General features: G+C 44.9%; 1 long non-coding RNA gene across 1 annotated transcript in view; it reads left to right on the forward strand.

Annotated features, from left to right (window-relative positions):
* Positions 1-2,287: 2,287 nt before the first annotated feature.
* The window catches only part of LOC123607975, a 52,826-nt gene continuing 38,269 nt past the window's right edge, over positions 2,288-16,844 (forward strand). Inside the window, exons 1-2 of the long non-coding RNA XR_006717018.1 lie at positions 2,288-2,894; positions 13,732-13,819. This is a non-coding gene — a long non-coding RNA (uncharacterized LOC123607975). The remainder of the gene's footprint in view (positions 2,895-13,731; positions 13,820-16,844) is intronic.

The following is a 16,844-nucleotide window of genomic DNA, read 5'->3' on the forward strand; positions in this document are numbered from 1 at the left end:
GGACACCGCAGTCAAGAAGACAAGGGGAGGGCCAGGGGGGACGGGAAGGCTTTGACTCCTTGGCAGATACAGCCTTTCAGAACCGGCCGCGATGCTGGGTCTTGTCTTCCTTTCTTCCAACATGCTCCGGGCTTGAATTCCCTTCTGGGCTCACCACTGCCATTTGCCTTCCTGCCAACTGCACTTAATACCCCGAATCATCAGTGTCAACTCTGAGATGGATTCTTTACGATCCTTAATGTGACAAACTGGATTGATCCCCCGCCCGCTACCTGCTAGCTTGCTGCAATTTCTCCTTCAATCTCTTCTTCCCCCTCGCTCTCGCTTCCTACCCTGGGCGGCAAAGGAAAGGCGTTTTCCTGCAAAGGCTCCACGGGGACACTGGACGGTGAAGCAAGACGACAGGGTTCTGAGTTCTGGAGTCCACTCTTGCCCTCCTTTCCTCTTTGTGCCAAATGGACGTGGTAGAATTCTGCAGCCGTGGCCGCGGCCTCGACGCACTTCAGTCTTTATTTTGGGAGACTTCGGTTCAAAATCCAATCAATCTGGATGTCACCCGGCAGGCTAAAACAAACGAAATGGTAAAAATGTTTATCGTGCTTTGAATACCCCCCTCCCCCACACCCGTTACAAAGAAGGGAAGCAGATCAGTTGTGTCTGGGAGATTTAAAATGAAAGGTACTTTTCATCTTAAAAACGGAACTCGGGACGTCGTTTGAGTGTTCTGTGCATTCAGTATTCACGGGGTACAACATGAAAGAAATAACATGGATTTAAAAAAAGATATTATTTTTCTGCTGCACGCTGCTTCTACCAAACCACCTGAGAGGTGATTTGAGAAGGGCATTTTAGAATAAAGACATTGTTCTGACAGCAAATACAAATGAAATAAAATTGGCCCAAGGCTTTGATGCTGGAACCCACATGGAGAGCTGAGACATAGCAACGCGCCAGCTTAATGCACTAGAGGGATAGAACCAGCATAATTTGTAGAAGTGTGTGAAGCAAAGATGAAAGAGGAAAATATTAAAAAAAAAATTTTTTTTTTTTTTTTAAACAGGCGCAGAGATTACAACAGACTTTTCTGGTTGTGTTAATTCCTTTACTGCAAGAACTTACCCATAAGTATAACAAGGGGACAGAGTTAAGCTCTAATATTTTTGTCCCCATTGTCAAGGGAAGATATGTGAGTGGGAAGGAATAAGCTATTTTCCTCTAATTTTTCAGAAAGTGAATAGAACAGGGACGTTTGGCTGGCTCAGGTGGTGGAGTGTGTTGTGGGTTCGGGCCCCGCATTGGGTGTCAAGATTGCTTAAAAATGCAATCTTGGGGCGCCTGGGTGGCTCAGTCCGTTGGGCGTCTGACTTCGGCTCAGGTGATGATCTCGCGGTCCGTGGGTTCGAGCCCCGCGTCGGGCTCTGTGCTGACAGCTCGGGGCCTGGAGCCTGCTTCAGATTCTGTGTCTCCCTCTCTCTGCCCCTTCCCCGCTCACGCTCTGTCTCTCTCTGTCTCTCAATAATACATAAACATTTTTTAAAATCTTAAAAAAAAAAAAAAAGAAAGTCAATAGAAGAGAAGAGAGGGTGTAAGTCTTTTCTGGGGTACTAATGAGATTCTGGCTTCTGGCTGCAGCATACGACATACTTTGAAACAAACCCTACACATCCTCTGAGTGGGGACCCCGATTTTCCTCACCTGTGAGCTTTGCCCTAAGAATCGGGAAGTTGCTTAAAATGGTTTCTAGTCAGTTAGGCATAAAACAAGCAAGAAAGGAACCAAAACAACAAGAAAATGAGACCAAAGCTATCTCAGCCTTGCCAAGTGACCATGAGTTGTTCCTGATGAGCAGGTATAAGAAGTTTAAGAAATAGGAACTTTCGTTGCACACAGCTCTGAAGATGGTCATTTTCCTGTCGGTTTTGGACCCGTCCCCAGGTACGGTAGCAGACGACTGAAGGCAAGATCCTGAGTGCCATTCCGGTGTGTTCGTGAAAAGCATGCCGTGCAGTGAGAGGTGGTTTTGTCATTCGGGGCAGGCAGAGGGAGAACACGCTTGATAACTAACTGTTCCGATAGACCGCTAATTCTTTGGCCCCCGTTTGAACAGCGAAAGCAACGCTGGCTGAGTTTAGAAAAGACGCTCTTTGATGTGCTTTCCTGCTCTTCAAATCTCTAAACAAAACAAACGAAGGCAAGGCAAAAGCTCGAATTAAAATTGCATTTTTATCTCATTCCTTAAATAATTAAATTCGTATTTTTTTTTTCCCTTCTTAATAGATGATTTATCCTGGAGTGGAGGTCACTTGAGGTGTGCCTGGCACCGGCCACAATGTGAAAATAACACAGCACAAGCTCCGGTAATTATTAGCCGTCTGATCTGGGGCAAGATGCTTCGCTTGAAACCTCGGAGTTTTCATACATAAAAATGGGATGAATATCTGCTTTTCAGGGTTGCCAGAAGGATTAAGTGAGATGCGTTCAATTGCTTAGCGTAGTGCCTTACACACATGGGCCACAAATAATTTCCCTTCTAAGGATTAATATTTAGATGGTTTTATTTCTCCCAGAAGGCCTATGAGAGGAAAAGTAAAAAGTTCCAGCTTTTCAAGTTTTCCAAGCCTATATATTTTTTTTCTCCAACATATACTCTTAGAAAAAAATCAAAATACAAAACTTGAAAGAAAAAAAAGTTACTGTGTTTCTCCTTATCCCTGCTTTTTGCTTTGCAGTTTTAGTTACCCAAGGCCGACACTGGTCTGTAGGCAGAGGGTCCTTCTTGTGACTTATTGTGACAGGGGCAATCTCCATCACAATGCCTGCGTCACCCCCCTCACTCCCTCCCTCCGTCTCATCACCGAGGCGTTTTATCATCTCGTGTCATTGCAAGTAGAAGGGTGAGTACAGTAGAATAAGATATGTTGAGGGAGAGACCACATTCACATAGTTTTTTACAGGATATGGTTACAATGTTTCTGTTTTATGACTAGACATTGTGGTTAATCTCTTACTGTGTCTAATTTACGCATTAAACTTTATTATGGGTATGTGTGGATAGGAAAAAACATAGCATATATAAAGCATGGTACTATCTGTGGTTTGAGACATCCTCTAGGGGTCTCGGAACGTGTCCCCCATGGATAAGGGGGGGACTGCCGTATTACCTGTAATCCCACCACTCTTACTATGTTGTAAGTTACACATTTTCTGCATTTATTGTAGTCTTTTAAAGACATTTTACCATGAGATACATAGATACATACAATTACAGCAAGAGTGTATCTTTTCTAGAATCAGCCAGCTTTTCAAATTCAAATGAGAGCAAAAGCAACTGCATTTAACTACATAGTAGTCAAAACTTCGGGCACATATAATTTTTATTGGTTGTATATTCCACTTATATCATAAACATGTTTTGCTATTGAAATTGACATTGAGATAAGTATATTCATGTATTTTCAAAAACGTACTTAACTTCCAAGTGTCTTCCGTAAATACATTTCAGGGCAAATGAATACTCACGTTTTTAGGACTTTGGAAAGACCTGCCAAACTGCTTTCCTATAGAATGGGGTCAATTTATATTCCACAAGCAACGTGAGAACCTCACTTTCTAGTTTCACCTCTGCCTCGTGAATATTGAGTAGCATTATTGAAAAAGTTTTGCAAAAGTGAAAAATGGTATTTTTGCTGTATTGATTTGCATTTCTTTATTACTGCGTTTGAATGCTTTCCTCTTTTGCGAACTGTTTGTTCACACCCTATGCCCATTTGGCTATGGGGACCCTCGTATTTTCTCGCTCATTTAAATGTACTTTCTCTATAGAAAAGAGAAACATTTGCTCATACTTGCTGGGAATATGTTACTAGCTTATCTTTTAGGGGTTTTTTGTTTTTAATACATTTGCTTTAAAATTGTATAGTTGTATTTATTCTTTTCTTATGGATTTTTCTTTTCTCTTAAGTTATCCCTTAAGAGAAGTTCCTGGGATTATTAATCATTTTTCTTTTGAAAATTTTGCCACTCAAAGGGTTTCTGCACTGTACCAAAAAAAAAGCCCATTATTTCCTCTGTGTGTGTGTGTGTGTGTGTGTGTGTGACTCCAGTTAGAAGGAAACAGTAGAATGGAAGAAAAGATCACAAGCACCAACCTCAAACATAATGAAAATGATACAAAAGTTTGTGTTTTTTCTTAAAAATTCCAAATGCCCATAAAATTTCATTGTGTGGTTTCAAGGCTTGGAGGGAATTAGAGTTACTGACAATAAAACGGAATGTTAAAACCAGCAGGCTTCTTGACAGATGCGAGAAACTATGAGTTCTATGAGGAGCTCTTTGAGACAACAAGGGACGGTATAGTGAGACAGAATCATCTACCCAGACTTAGCTGCTCTCAAACACGTTTCCTATTTGCATTTGCCTGAGCCTGCCTGTGACAGATCTAAGCGAATCTGTGAACAGCCAAAGAGACACGAACGATTTCCAAACAGAAGGAAATCTCTAAGAATGTGATTCTTCCTCAAGCTAGCGGGGAAACAGTATGAAAAGTCTTTCTCAGTGTGTGGTCCCAATTAGGCTATCTCCATACTCTTTAAAGCAAATCTGTAACCCCACCCGCACCCCCACGAACGTAGTTGGCCACATGCACAAATTTCAATAAGCAAGACATTTTTTCCATCTCAGAATGTTCTCTATTTTAAAATTTCCTTTTCGGGGCGCCTGGGTGGCTCGGTCGGTTGAGCGTCCGACTTCGGCTCAGGTCATGATCTCACGGTCCGTGAGTTCGAGCCCCACGTCGGGCTCTGTGCTGACAGCTCAGAGCCTGGAGCCTGTTTCGGATTCTGTGTCTCCCTCTCTCTCTGCCCCTCCCCCGTTCATGCTCTGTCTCTCTCTGTCTCAAAAATAAATAAACGTTTTGAAAAAAATAAATCAATAAAATTTCCTTTTCAAACATTAATCCTAGAGAGAGAGAAATCAACCCAGAAACTCTATACTTTTCAACTCTCTATGGGTCACAAAGTAAGTTATGAAGTCGTGGGTTCTGCGTGTAGAGGTACTGAGCAAACCGGATTATACAGACAGCGCACCGGGCTGCAAGGAATGTACGGTGTAAGAGGGTCTGTGCTGACTGCACTGTGTAAGGGACATGGAGATAAAGTAAGATAAAGACATTAGCTCAGTATAGGAATGAACCGAGAACACCACACACGATGCATGCGTCAGAAGAGGTACACATTTATTCACCTAATACGTGTGAGTGTTAAGTGTACTACAGGTCATTTGTGATTAGCACCAGTCCTTAGGGGACTTTCTGTGGGGCACTCCTTCATGATAAAAACTCTCTCAGTAAGGTGAAATGGAAGAGAAATCCTGCAACTTGCCAACACCACACTTATGACCATGTGTATAGGTGACTCTGCAGAATCGCCAGCAGAGGCGCTGGAATTGATGATCCCGGGGACGGCAGGAGAAGGTCCATTTGGTTATCGCACACCACGCTAAAGACCTTGGGGTTAATTTCTAAGTGACAGGAGCCACGGGATACTTTTGGACCGAGGAGTAACTGGTCTGATTCTCGTCTGAGAAAACCCCTTGGGTCGGGTGCGTGAAGACTGGTTTCAAGGGTTGAATCCAGAAAGCAAAGAGAGCAACCAAAAGGACTTTGCAGAGGTCCCAGTGAGAAATGACATGGGACTGAACGAGGAGGGGGTGGATGGACAGCAGGGTGTCCCTTCCCTCCACTGTACCTTCTGTACAAGGCAAGGGTATCAGAATGCGGCGCATACGGGAGCAAGGGAGAATGAGGAGTCAGGAGTAACGTTCAAGGCGTCCGGCATTGTTGGGAACCAAATGTGCATCCGTGCTTCTGAGCTGTTTAAAGCACCAAGAGAGGAAAGCAGCACTTGGCGCAGAGGTGAGAGAGGAAAAACAATAAAAGTCCAAAGCGCATCTTTCTAAGTGCGCTGAAATACACCGCGTCTTGTGATCTGAACACGCAGCTGGGATTGTAATTCGTTAGTTTGTACCAAGCGATTTTTGTGTGCGTGATTTTGAGCTTTGGCCTCATCTCTGGGTGGGAGTTCGGGACATCTCCCGCACCCTCACGGAGGCTGATGTGAGGATGGAAAGATTGCATTCTATGAAGATCTGCCCACACGTGATAATGAAGCTTCCTTTCAGTGGGTCTCTGGGAAGAAACTGTAAGTTATAATGAATGGTAACTTACCAGGGGAACTGTTCCTACTTTCTGAAGATTAGCATCCGTAATGACTTAGAGTCTGAACATAATGGTGTCACGTTCTGAACTTCCATCCTTCATGTTTTCAGTTCTTTGCTGTCAAATGTGAAATATTAGAAGTATAAGAAGACACTTCGGGGTGAAAAATGCCTTTGCTTCCAGGAAAGCTTGCTGTTTTTCCTTTTCATTCCTGCTCACGTGGGAGTAGATATTAGCCCTTCTTGTTCTGTGGCTATTATTTGGGGGGGGGGCGGATTACAAATAGAAGCCAAGAGTGTATTTTAAAAATTGAAGAGCACCAAGACATCACAGCCCGAGTTGGCCATCAAGATTTACAATTACATTTCCATCACAAAGAGCCTGGCCCATCATATTTGGCCACGACCATTTATGTTTTGATTTCTATTTCTTTGGCGGGACAACATCCCAATTAGACAGATGATCATCCCGTTCTGATTTTGGAGCACATCCTTGCTGGCCTAGGTTACTCCAGGGCTCCCGTGGTTCTTCCTTCCACTGTTCCTGCTCTCCATGAATTCTTAGCATATAAGAAGACGACGCGGGTTAATATGCTCAAGGTCCCTTAACCTGGATTATGGCTGAATTACCTGGATGATAGGCCAGAATTTTCCCCGAAGCCTCCAGATTCTTATCTTTAAGTGCTTTTCACCTGTGTCGTGTAAATTGAGTGGAGGTGATAGGGGGTGGGTCGAAGGACAAGGGCCCAGAATTTATTTTTCTCTCCTTGTATCCAGCAACTGGGTCATAATGTCTACTTTAGCCTCCCGGTAGCAAGCAACATTCTTTAAAATACCGCACGAAAATCATAAGTAGAGAAGCATTATTATAAAGGGGGCGTTGTTGCCACGGATTCTGACTCGAGTGGAAAAAGAACCATTTTCGTTCAGAACTCCTGTCCTGCGAACACAATACGTAGCTCCCCCGTTCACAGTTGTATATTATGTTGTGTGTGGCATCTTCAGTGAAGGAAATACAAAAGGAGAAACCACCAGACTTGTACTCCTTGTTAAGCAATGAGCCCCATAGTCACAGGACTTCCCCGGTTCTTCAAACCATTGCAAGAAGGAAAAAGAAAAACATTAAAAGTGATTCCGCAGACAGATTTTCCTTTCTTCAGGGTAAGAGCTGCATTTCCTTACTTTAAAAATGCTCGTTCATTTAAACAACATGAAATGCTTCCTGGTCTGGATATATAAAATTATTGGATGGCCACTGCTGGCCGTTCATCTGAGACCCTGATGCGCCACACTCGATTTTTAAGAACCGCTCTGCCACTTAATGTGACAAACACCCAGCCTTGCAGTTTAAGAGATCTTTGAGAAAGGCCATCCCCGCATGAAATGAATTTAACAGCGGCAATTTGTCATTTTGCCCTTCCTTTGCTAGGGAAAAAAAATGCTGGTGATTTCTTTTGACTTAAACTGGGCATTCAAAAAGCTGTTTTTATTAATGAATCATATTAAGCCACTAGTGAAAGGCTCGCTGACTCTGTTTAAATAACAGGCTATGATTCCTCTCCCCTCAAGCTCCCCCCTCCCACCCCCATTTGGCTCCGCTGCTATTAATTGAGGAGTTTCTTTGTTTCTTTCCTAATGAAGCTAACAGAACACATCTGTCAGGTGCTTGTATTCTTTGCCTGTCTATAGTATGTAATAGACCAGCTGGAGGCTATAATGCTACACAATACCCCTGGCCGTTACAGCAACTATTTATTCCTGGGCTTTTCCTCCGAAAGGGATTTGAAAAAAAAAAAAAAAGTCTGAAATTTGGGCCTAATTGCTATTTACCCAGCGATAGACACCTGTTCTAGCTGAGACATTGGCTCATGAATCCTACACCTGAGACCTTAGGGAGAGTAGAGGGGAAATTTCAAGCAGCTGGCAGTCCATTTAGATATAGACAGCTTTAGCTTGCGGGGTTTGTGTGTTTATACGTATAGGCATATATTTTTAAATACTGTATGCTTAGTATGCACACCCATAACCAGAGGGTATATATTAAAAGCCATGTACTATTATTTCACGGTCAATTGCTTATCTGACGGCTGTACGCATCCTGGCGAACAGCTACAACCGTGACCGCTTTCAAAATAGTGCAGTGGGGCTGAATTCAGTACCCAGAGCTGTCACATGTCCTTCAAAAAGTCCATTGCAGGCCTCCGGGGAAAATGTCTTAGGATGAGTCTGGAGAGAAATTTATCTCAACGTAACTTTTCTCGGAGAGAGTCAACTTCGTTTTTTGCCATTCCCCTTGTCAAATAGCTCCCACTTCTCCCCTGAAAGCCCTCTGAACTTGTTTGTCTCTTCCTGTCTTGATCAGAGTGGCCCAATCTTCTGTGTGTGTGTGTTTACTTTTTGAAATCAGTAACGCTATTTGTCCTTCCCGCCTTGGTTTGCCTTCGTAACACCTCTTTCGCCCACTAGCGTGAAAGAGAGAGAGAGTTCATGGTCATAGCGACGACGATTTACCTCTTGGGAAAACCACGAAAGCAAAAAGCAATTTTTAATGGAGGCTCTATGTCACTTAAGTTAGAATCCTGCCTCATGTGAAGCGTAGTAGTTGGAAACTGAAGTGTATTAAAATGCGATTCGTTCACCAAAGAGTACTGCCTTGCATTTGTAAGAGAACGGAATTCCAGTAATAGCGTGGCCATACGTGCATATGTGAAATATCTCCCGACGTCACACACTCCAATCTCACCGCCCTCTTTCTGTGTGAGATACGTTTATGGGAAGAGAAGACTGGGGATACAAAGGTTTAGCTCAGGCTCATTGACAACAGAACAGAAATAAAACGTTATTGCCCTGCTATTTTATCCGGCCTCTCTAACCAGAGAACATCCCTGATGCTGAGGGTTGGCACGGGGAAGGCGGGGTTAGGTAGGAGGAAGGGAAAAGGAGGGGAGGTGGGTTTTTTTCCTCCCTTGTCTGGCCTTTTGTGTCTTTTTCCCATTCGGTCTGACTTCCGAGCTTTCTGAGGCACACTCCGTTGATATTGACGGAATAGCCTCCCATTTAGGTACCGTTTTGAGAAATTTGGCCTTGCCGAGCTAATCAAATAATTGCTGCCAAACACCATCTAATTTGTTACCAGACGAGAAAATTATTTATTATTTCTCCCAGAGGACACGGGAGCTATATCAGATCCTGGGGTGAATTCGTGAGAATCCGTGAAGTGAAATTAAGAGGGTGTAAGGAGATTTAGAGGCGAGGCAGAAATACAAGTCGTAAAGGCAATAAAAATCAGCTGAGTGATGTCACGTGCACGCACGCACACACACACACACACACACACGCGCACACGCACACGCGTGCACACCCGTGCTTGTTAAGAAATTCCCCTCAGTCTTATCCGCCGCCAGAGATGACCGAAGAGTCAGAGCCTTAGGAGGTGGCTGGCGACGACAGGAGAGATGGACAGTCCTCACATACAAATGAGCGCTTTGCCTCCGGGCTCACACGGTTGGATGGAGAGCTGATGCAGAGACGGAAATTCATTTCCCCGGGGGGAAGGGGAGAAGTGCGCGGGGAACTCGGGGTCACACCAGAACAGGTGATAATGAAATTAGACTTAACGAAGGCTGGAAGAAACCAAGGCCGGATGGGTTGGAGAAACTGCCATCCGAGATGCACGCTGAAACCAGACGTGGTGTCTCCGTGCGGGGAAAATCAGTTTTGGGGGGTGCACAGTCCAGAAGTTTGGGGCGAGAGAAGAACCCCACCCTGTCTCGGAGGCGGGTCGTCTCTACTTCCAAGTGACAAGATTTTGAGTGTGGACGATTCCAGGAGGCAGGTTAGGCGACTGAGGGTGAGATGGGTAATGTGTCTGAGCCTCAGTTTCCTTTCTGGTAAAATGGGGATAATAATACCGACCTTCCTCTTCTTGGGAAGATCAAATGAGATCGTCTTTGCAGAAAACACGGGTACACGGAGTTGGTGTCCAATATATAACGTTTTCGTATTTCTTTACAAGTGGTGTCTATTCTTATAAAATTTCCGGTAAAGGCGATGCCAGTTAGCCTACCTGCGTAGTTGTGCGCTTTCTAGAACCCTAATAGTGAACATGCCACATCAGGAAAGATAAACGAACCCTAAATACTTCTTGCTGCTCTTAGTAGGTTTTTATATCTGTGGTGTATTATGGAAGATAAGGATTTTGTCAGGAAGAGACAAGAAACTAAGTGATAGAGAGCTAATACACAGGACAGTTATTTAAATAAGGAGTTAGAGTCATTGCAGGGATCGCCGCGGGTTCTATAATAAAATGGATTTGGGGCTTGGTAGAGGTAATGATCGAGATAGATGAGCAGGCTTTTCCTCCCACCGTTCATAACACCACTCGATTAACTGTCGGGAGAGGCCTTTTGTGGGTCATCGGAGGCACAAACTCTCGTTTCTCTGGGCCGTGATTCATTTGCCTTCGAGTACCTTTTCCTGGACCTCCAAGAACAAGGAATAGTGTCCCATGCGATAATATGCAACACAGTGTCTGTGGCTGTTCAAAATCTTCTGGATCCTCTCTTACCCTCAACACTTCCCACACCGCATCCGTCTTCCCGACATCTACTCGGGACCACGCTACCTGGGAGCTAGGGTTCAGGCGCCTGGCCTGGGCTCTGCCAGTCAGACGTGTCCACATGAGACTTGGATGCCGGTGAAGCATCCTCGGAGACCAGTCTCGGGGCGAGCCTGGTGGCGGACACGTACTGTTTTTCGGCACTGGTGCTGGCAATTTCTAACACCCAGTTCTGAATGTCGCATTATCAAATGGCATTTAGAGTGTGTTTCGATGGCGAAAAACTTGGTGTGGTTGCATCGCTCTCTGGTCCAGATGCCCGGCCCTTCTGAAGATTCTGGGAGCCACGCAAAACCTCTTAACAAAATGCTTTTCTTTTCCCACCGGCTAGAGCGATTCCATCGTTTGCTATTAAGACTTTTGACCACTGCTTAGCTGTGACATATTTTTCTTTATTTTTTTTTAAATGTTTATTTATTTTTGAGAGAGAGAGAAAGAGAGAGAGAGAGCACATGAGTGGAGGAGGGGAAGAGAGAGAGAGAGAGAGAGACAGGGAGAATCTGAAGCAGGCTCCAGGCTCTGAGCTGTCAGCACAGAGACCGATGCGGGGCTCGATCTCATGAACATGAGATCTCGATAGGAGCCAAAGTTGGACGCTTAACTGACTGAGCCGCCCAGGCGTCCCAATGTGTGATATATTTTTCTAAAGCTATTAAGCGTAATGCAAATTTTGCAGTTTAGTAGTGTTGTGGTTGTAGGACCTCCCTCCCAAGCATCTATTTGCCCTTCTCTTGGTAATTACCTTGATATTTTGGGGGGAGGATGTTGTGATCTATGATTCTCTAGCATAGTCATCTGGCTGGGGACATTAACTCTACCCTGACTCTAGGGACAGGTCATGTGGCTTAAGGCTATGCCAGTTGATATAATTCTACTGTTGGCCATCGTTATGGAGCGGATATTTGGAGATATATGAGGAAGTGTTCAAGATGTTTCTAGGAAAGATCTCAGAGAATTTCCAGAAACAACTCTTTCTCTCTCCATGCCTATCAAGAAAGATGTAAGTCACAGAGTTATTTGCTGCTTTATTTCATCCACAAGAAAGGAGCCAGCTCTAGGATAATAGAATGGAAGACAGAGTGGAAAGCCACAAAGAAGCCATGTACTGGTGACATTATTGGGCCACCAAATCTACCCAGTCCAATAGTCCAGCCTAGATATGGACTTTCTAGTTACAGGAAGCAGTTACTGTCAGTTCTGTTTACCGCTTTGCATGGAGTTTTCTGTTACTTGCAATGGAACACACACTAACTTACCCAATACTTTTTTTTTTTTAATGTTTATTTATTTTTGAGAGAGAGAGAGAGTGAGACAGAGGGAGAGAGAGAGAGAGGGAATGAGCAGGGGAGAGGCAGAGAGAGAAAGAGACACAGAATCTGAAGCAGGCTCCAGCTCCGAGTTGTCAGCACAGAGCCCGACACGGGGCTTGAACTCACGAACCGTGAGATTATGACCTGAGTCGAAGTCAAATACTTAACCGACTGAGCCACCCAGGTGCCCCACCAAATACTTTTTTTAAAAAAAACTCAGCAGGATGCTACTGATTATATGACTCACCAGTATTTTATATACTATTAGGGAAACAAAATCTTGCAGTTAAACTGACACAATGTTTCTGTTCCTTAGAATTTTTGTTTTGTACTCACTGCAACAGCTCTTCTATACGTATTTAGACTTTTGTGTTTGTCATTTATTACTTTTGCATATATATTCTTCAACAGGAAAATATCAGTGAGACAAATTTGTCAAATATTCCAAACTTCTTCACATTCTCTCTTTGTCTCTCCAGATCTGTTTGTCTGCCTTTCTCTGTCTGGCCCCGTGCCCTGTGGGGCTGACGCTATGGGCTGGATCTCCTGGGCTTCATATCAACTGGGTGCTGGTTGGTTGAGCCAGCGAGGGCGCCATTGTGAAATGGAAGTTGGGTATGCCTTCTGGCTGTGCCTTAGTGGCTCTGGGAGTAGGTGTTCCCTCTCGGGCTACTGCCTCTCCAGTTCTTACCAAGCTCCTATCAAGATTTCCTCCCCCTATTTCTTCAATCCGAGAGGTAATAATGGCTTCTTGGTGGGACCACACTTTTGTAAGAAGTCCTTCCCGGGGGCACCCGACTGGCTCAGTTGGTGGAGCATGCAACTCTTGGTCTTGGGGTTGTGAGTTCGAGCCCCAAGATGGGTGGAGAGATTACTTAAAAAAAAATAAAATCTTTGTTCTAAAAATTGTTTTGAGTTTATTTACTTATTTTGAGAGAGAGATAGAGAGTGTGAGCAGGGGAGGGGCAGAGAGAAGGAGAGAGAGAATCCCAAACAGGTTCCACACTGTCGGCACAGAGCCCAACACGGAGATCGAACTCACGAACCGTGAGATCATGACCTGAGCCGGCTACTTCTTTTTTGTTTTTTATTTTTTTTTTTGATGTTTATTTTTGAGAGAGAGAGAGAGAGAGAGGCAGAGAGAGAGGGAGGCACAGAGTCTGAAGCAGTGAGCCGGCTGCTTCTTAAAGGAGTGGTCACTCCCTACTCCAGTGATACTTTCAAGAAGCAACTTTGAGAGGCAGCCCCATTCCTCGTAGTGACCTCATGTGCTCTCCTATGTGAAAATAAGTCTCTTACGCTCCTGTGCACACGTGTGCCTCCTATTTCGACACCTCTCCTCTCTTCCGATCAGGCCTGGCAAATACTGTCTTCCGAAGAGCTCTGCCCCAGCTTTTCCATTTTTCTGCTTTTCCATTTTGCACACCACCGTCACACTCGTGCCCCCAAACTACCCAGTACACCCCACCGTCTGCAAGATCAAACCCAACTCTTTGCCTGACGTTGAAGACCTTGTATAATCTCACCTCCTCCAGATCTGTTTTTTTTTTTTTTTTTCTTTGAAAAGCACACAATTTTCTTCTTTTTCAGTTGAGCTCCTGGCACGGACCAACCACTATTCTAGGAACTATGGAGGCAAACATAAGACAGATATTCTCCACGTTTAGAAGACAGACAGGTAAGCCAATTATTATACCACAGTACAAATGCCACATATACAACCTGTTAGAGCACCCAGTTTAGGGGCAAAAATTGGGTCACGTGGACAGTTACAGGTATCATTATTATCTTTTACCGTCGTTGAGAAGGGTGACACGGACCCCGAGCTATCCTACCTGGCGTTAAACCCCTGTTCCTCACATGACCTCGGCCGTGCGGTCTGAACTCTCTGTGCCTCAGTTTCTTCATTTATAAAATGAGGGTAAGAGCCCGGACCATCTCATAATGTTGTGAGCATTAAATAAATTTTAAAATAGTTGTAGAGTACTTAGAGCCGTGCCTGGAATGCAGTGATGGCTCAGTTAAAGTTAGCTGTTTTAGAGGGGGCGGTGTTTATTCGACTCTTCTCCACAGCAAGACCTTAACTTCTCTTCAAAGCCCTTCCTGCCGCCATCCTGCATACACCTACATCTTGTACTTTTGCTGTTCTTGGGCTCCGGCTTTCCTCGGGCCGCCTGAGGAGAAGGGAGCTTATTATAAAAATGCATGAAGTCTGGTACTGGTCCTCGGAAGCTATCTGATGACCTCAGGGAGGGTGGGGCAGCCGCTTCCCTTTTCACTCTCTTGTGGGCCCCAGGAATTCCACTCTGTGACGTTTCTGCCTTTCTCTGCATGCCTCTGTATTTCTCTTATTCACTGGCTACTCCACCCTTTATCTTCTGGAGAGAACCCAACCGACTGGCCCAGAGGTCAGCCTTGCCCAACCAGACAGACTTTAGATGTTCTATAGATCTCGTTATATAGATCCATAGCCAGCCCACGACTGGGCCCATCAGGGTGAAATGCTCAACCTGGTCCAATCAAAGACTCCCCTTGTGCAGGGACCACTCTGCTTTGTTGACTTGGGGAGCTTGGCTGGATGGTGGGAACTGGGATGCTATATGGGATGGCAAGAGTCATGAGACAGCATACTCTCAGTAGTGAGGCACAAGCTTTGCTCCCGGGGGACCAACATCTCACACTGTGGAGCGGAGTCCTAACCCCGGTTCTCCTGCCCTTCTATGATACCTGGAGAGGAAGGTCCTCTTTTATAACACAAGACCCCAGCTGCCCCTCCGGAGACCCTCTGTCAAGGGCCCACCCTCTACCCCCTTCCTGATGCTCCCGTTGAAACTCTTAAAGCCTGCCCACCATTCTGCCCTCACCTGATCCATGCCAGATTCAAAACTTCCAGCAATCTCCCTCTTTAACCATCAGAGACGTCCCTGCGCTTCTTGAGGACTGTGCTTTTGGAGGATTTTTTCACAGCAAAGCTGTGATGCTTTTAGTACGTGATTTTTCCTTTGCACTGACATTTCTTTTTTTTTTTTTAAGATTTTTATTTATTTTTTTTTGAGAGAGACACAGAACACTAGCAGGGGAGGGGCAGAGAGAGGGAGACACAGAATCCGAAGGAGGCTCCAGGCTCTGAGCCATCAGCACAGAGCCCGACGCGGGGCTCAAACTCACGCACCGTGAGATCATGACCCGAGCTGAAGTCAGACGCTTAACCGACTGCGCCACCCAGGCGCCCTGTGCACTAATATTTCTCATCCTTGAAAGATTTTACAGATCATTTGGGTCATCCGTGCAAAATATAGGCTCCTTCTCCCACCCGTAATTTCCAAATTGAGCTCTCCGTGAAAGACACTTAGGGTCTGGACACATGGCCCCAAATATCACTCCATAAAATAATTTATTTCATAATTCTCTCTTTCCATAACTCGTAGGCATTGCAGGTGTGTTTGAGGTGGGAGTGGGTAAGAAGGGCTGGGTGAGGGAACAGGTTTGGGGCCACCACTGGACCACTGGCCACCCAGAGTGTCATCCAGGCACCAGTTCTGCTCTGCAAACTATTAGTAGCCTGGGTAAGAGAAGTATGGTGTAAACACCGTCCCCACTTCCAGCAACCTTCCAGTCAGTAAGTGAATTTGCGCCTGAGCCAAATAAACATAAATTGCAATAGGGAACGAGGGAGTGTTCTGGAAGTGTGCATCGGTCAGAAGCTCGGGGAAGGCTTCCCCAGAAAGGCCACATCTGAGCCTGGACCTGAACAATGAGCGTGTTACCAGGGCTGTGGGTGGTGGGGCGGGGTGAGCACCTCCCGGTGGAAAGTTCCAGTGGGGTCCGGCCCAGAGTGTAAGGCCAGCAGGTGTAAGACAGGCGGGAGGGGCAAGAGAGTACAGATGACTGGTTGCTGTCTGCGATGGCAACATTGTGGAGGGTTCTACAGAGGTAGCGGTGAGGGAGGACAGCTCTCTCCCAAGCCGTGCTGATCAGAATGCAGTGAACAGACTTCTGGGGTGACTGGGGAATCAGGAATTAAAAAAAAACAACAGGACACATGCACACACACACACACACACACACAGGAAACAAACCACCCCCAAACAAAACAGGTAACTCTGACAAAGTTAGGGAACTTTGTACTTTAGAAACCAATAGCAAAGAGAAATTCAAACAACAGATTCTGCTTTAGGGCTGTCAATACGTAATAGAAACCAGCGTATAGTATTATAACAACATTTATAGAGCTACTTAAAAAATAAAAAATTCAAGGCACATTTACTGAGTTTGGGAGCGACTACGTTAATTAGGTAGTCATATGGCTGGTGAACATAATGAAACATATTTTGGTTTTCTTCTTTCAACTTGCAAACACAACAAAGCAGGATTTTCGGTTTGTTTATTTGTTTATTTTTGATCAACCAAACTGTTTTTCAACGCAGTGAAAGTAGTTTCTTAGACCTGTTTGTAAATTTTTAGGTCAAACTTAATTCAGCAAACTTAATTGAAAATTATCTCCTAGTAAGTGTTTCTCTTATTCTTTTTTTTAAAGTTTATTTATTTTTGAGAGAGAGAGACAGCATGAATGGGGGAGGGACAGAGAGAGAGAGAGAGAGAGAGAGAGAGAGAGAGAGAGAATCCCAAGCAGGCTCTGCACACCAGCACACAGCCCGACACAGGGCTCGAACCCAAGAAACCATGCGATCATGACCTGAGCT

Source organism: Leopardus geoffroyi, chromosome B2 (genome assembly GCF_018350155.1).
Source record: "Leopardus geoffroyi isolate Oge1 chromosome B2, O.geoffroyi_Oge1_pat1.0, whole genome shotgun sequence".
In the NCBI taxonomy this organism is placed as follows: Eukaryota; Metazoa; Chordata; class Mammalia; order Carnivora; family Felidae; genus Leopardus; species Leopardus geoffroyi.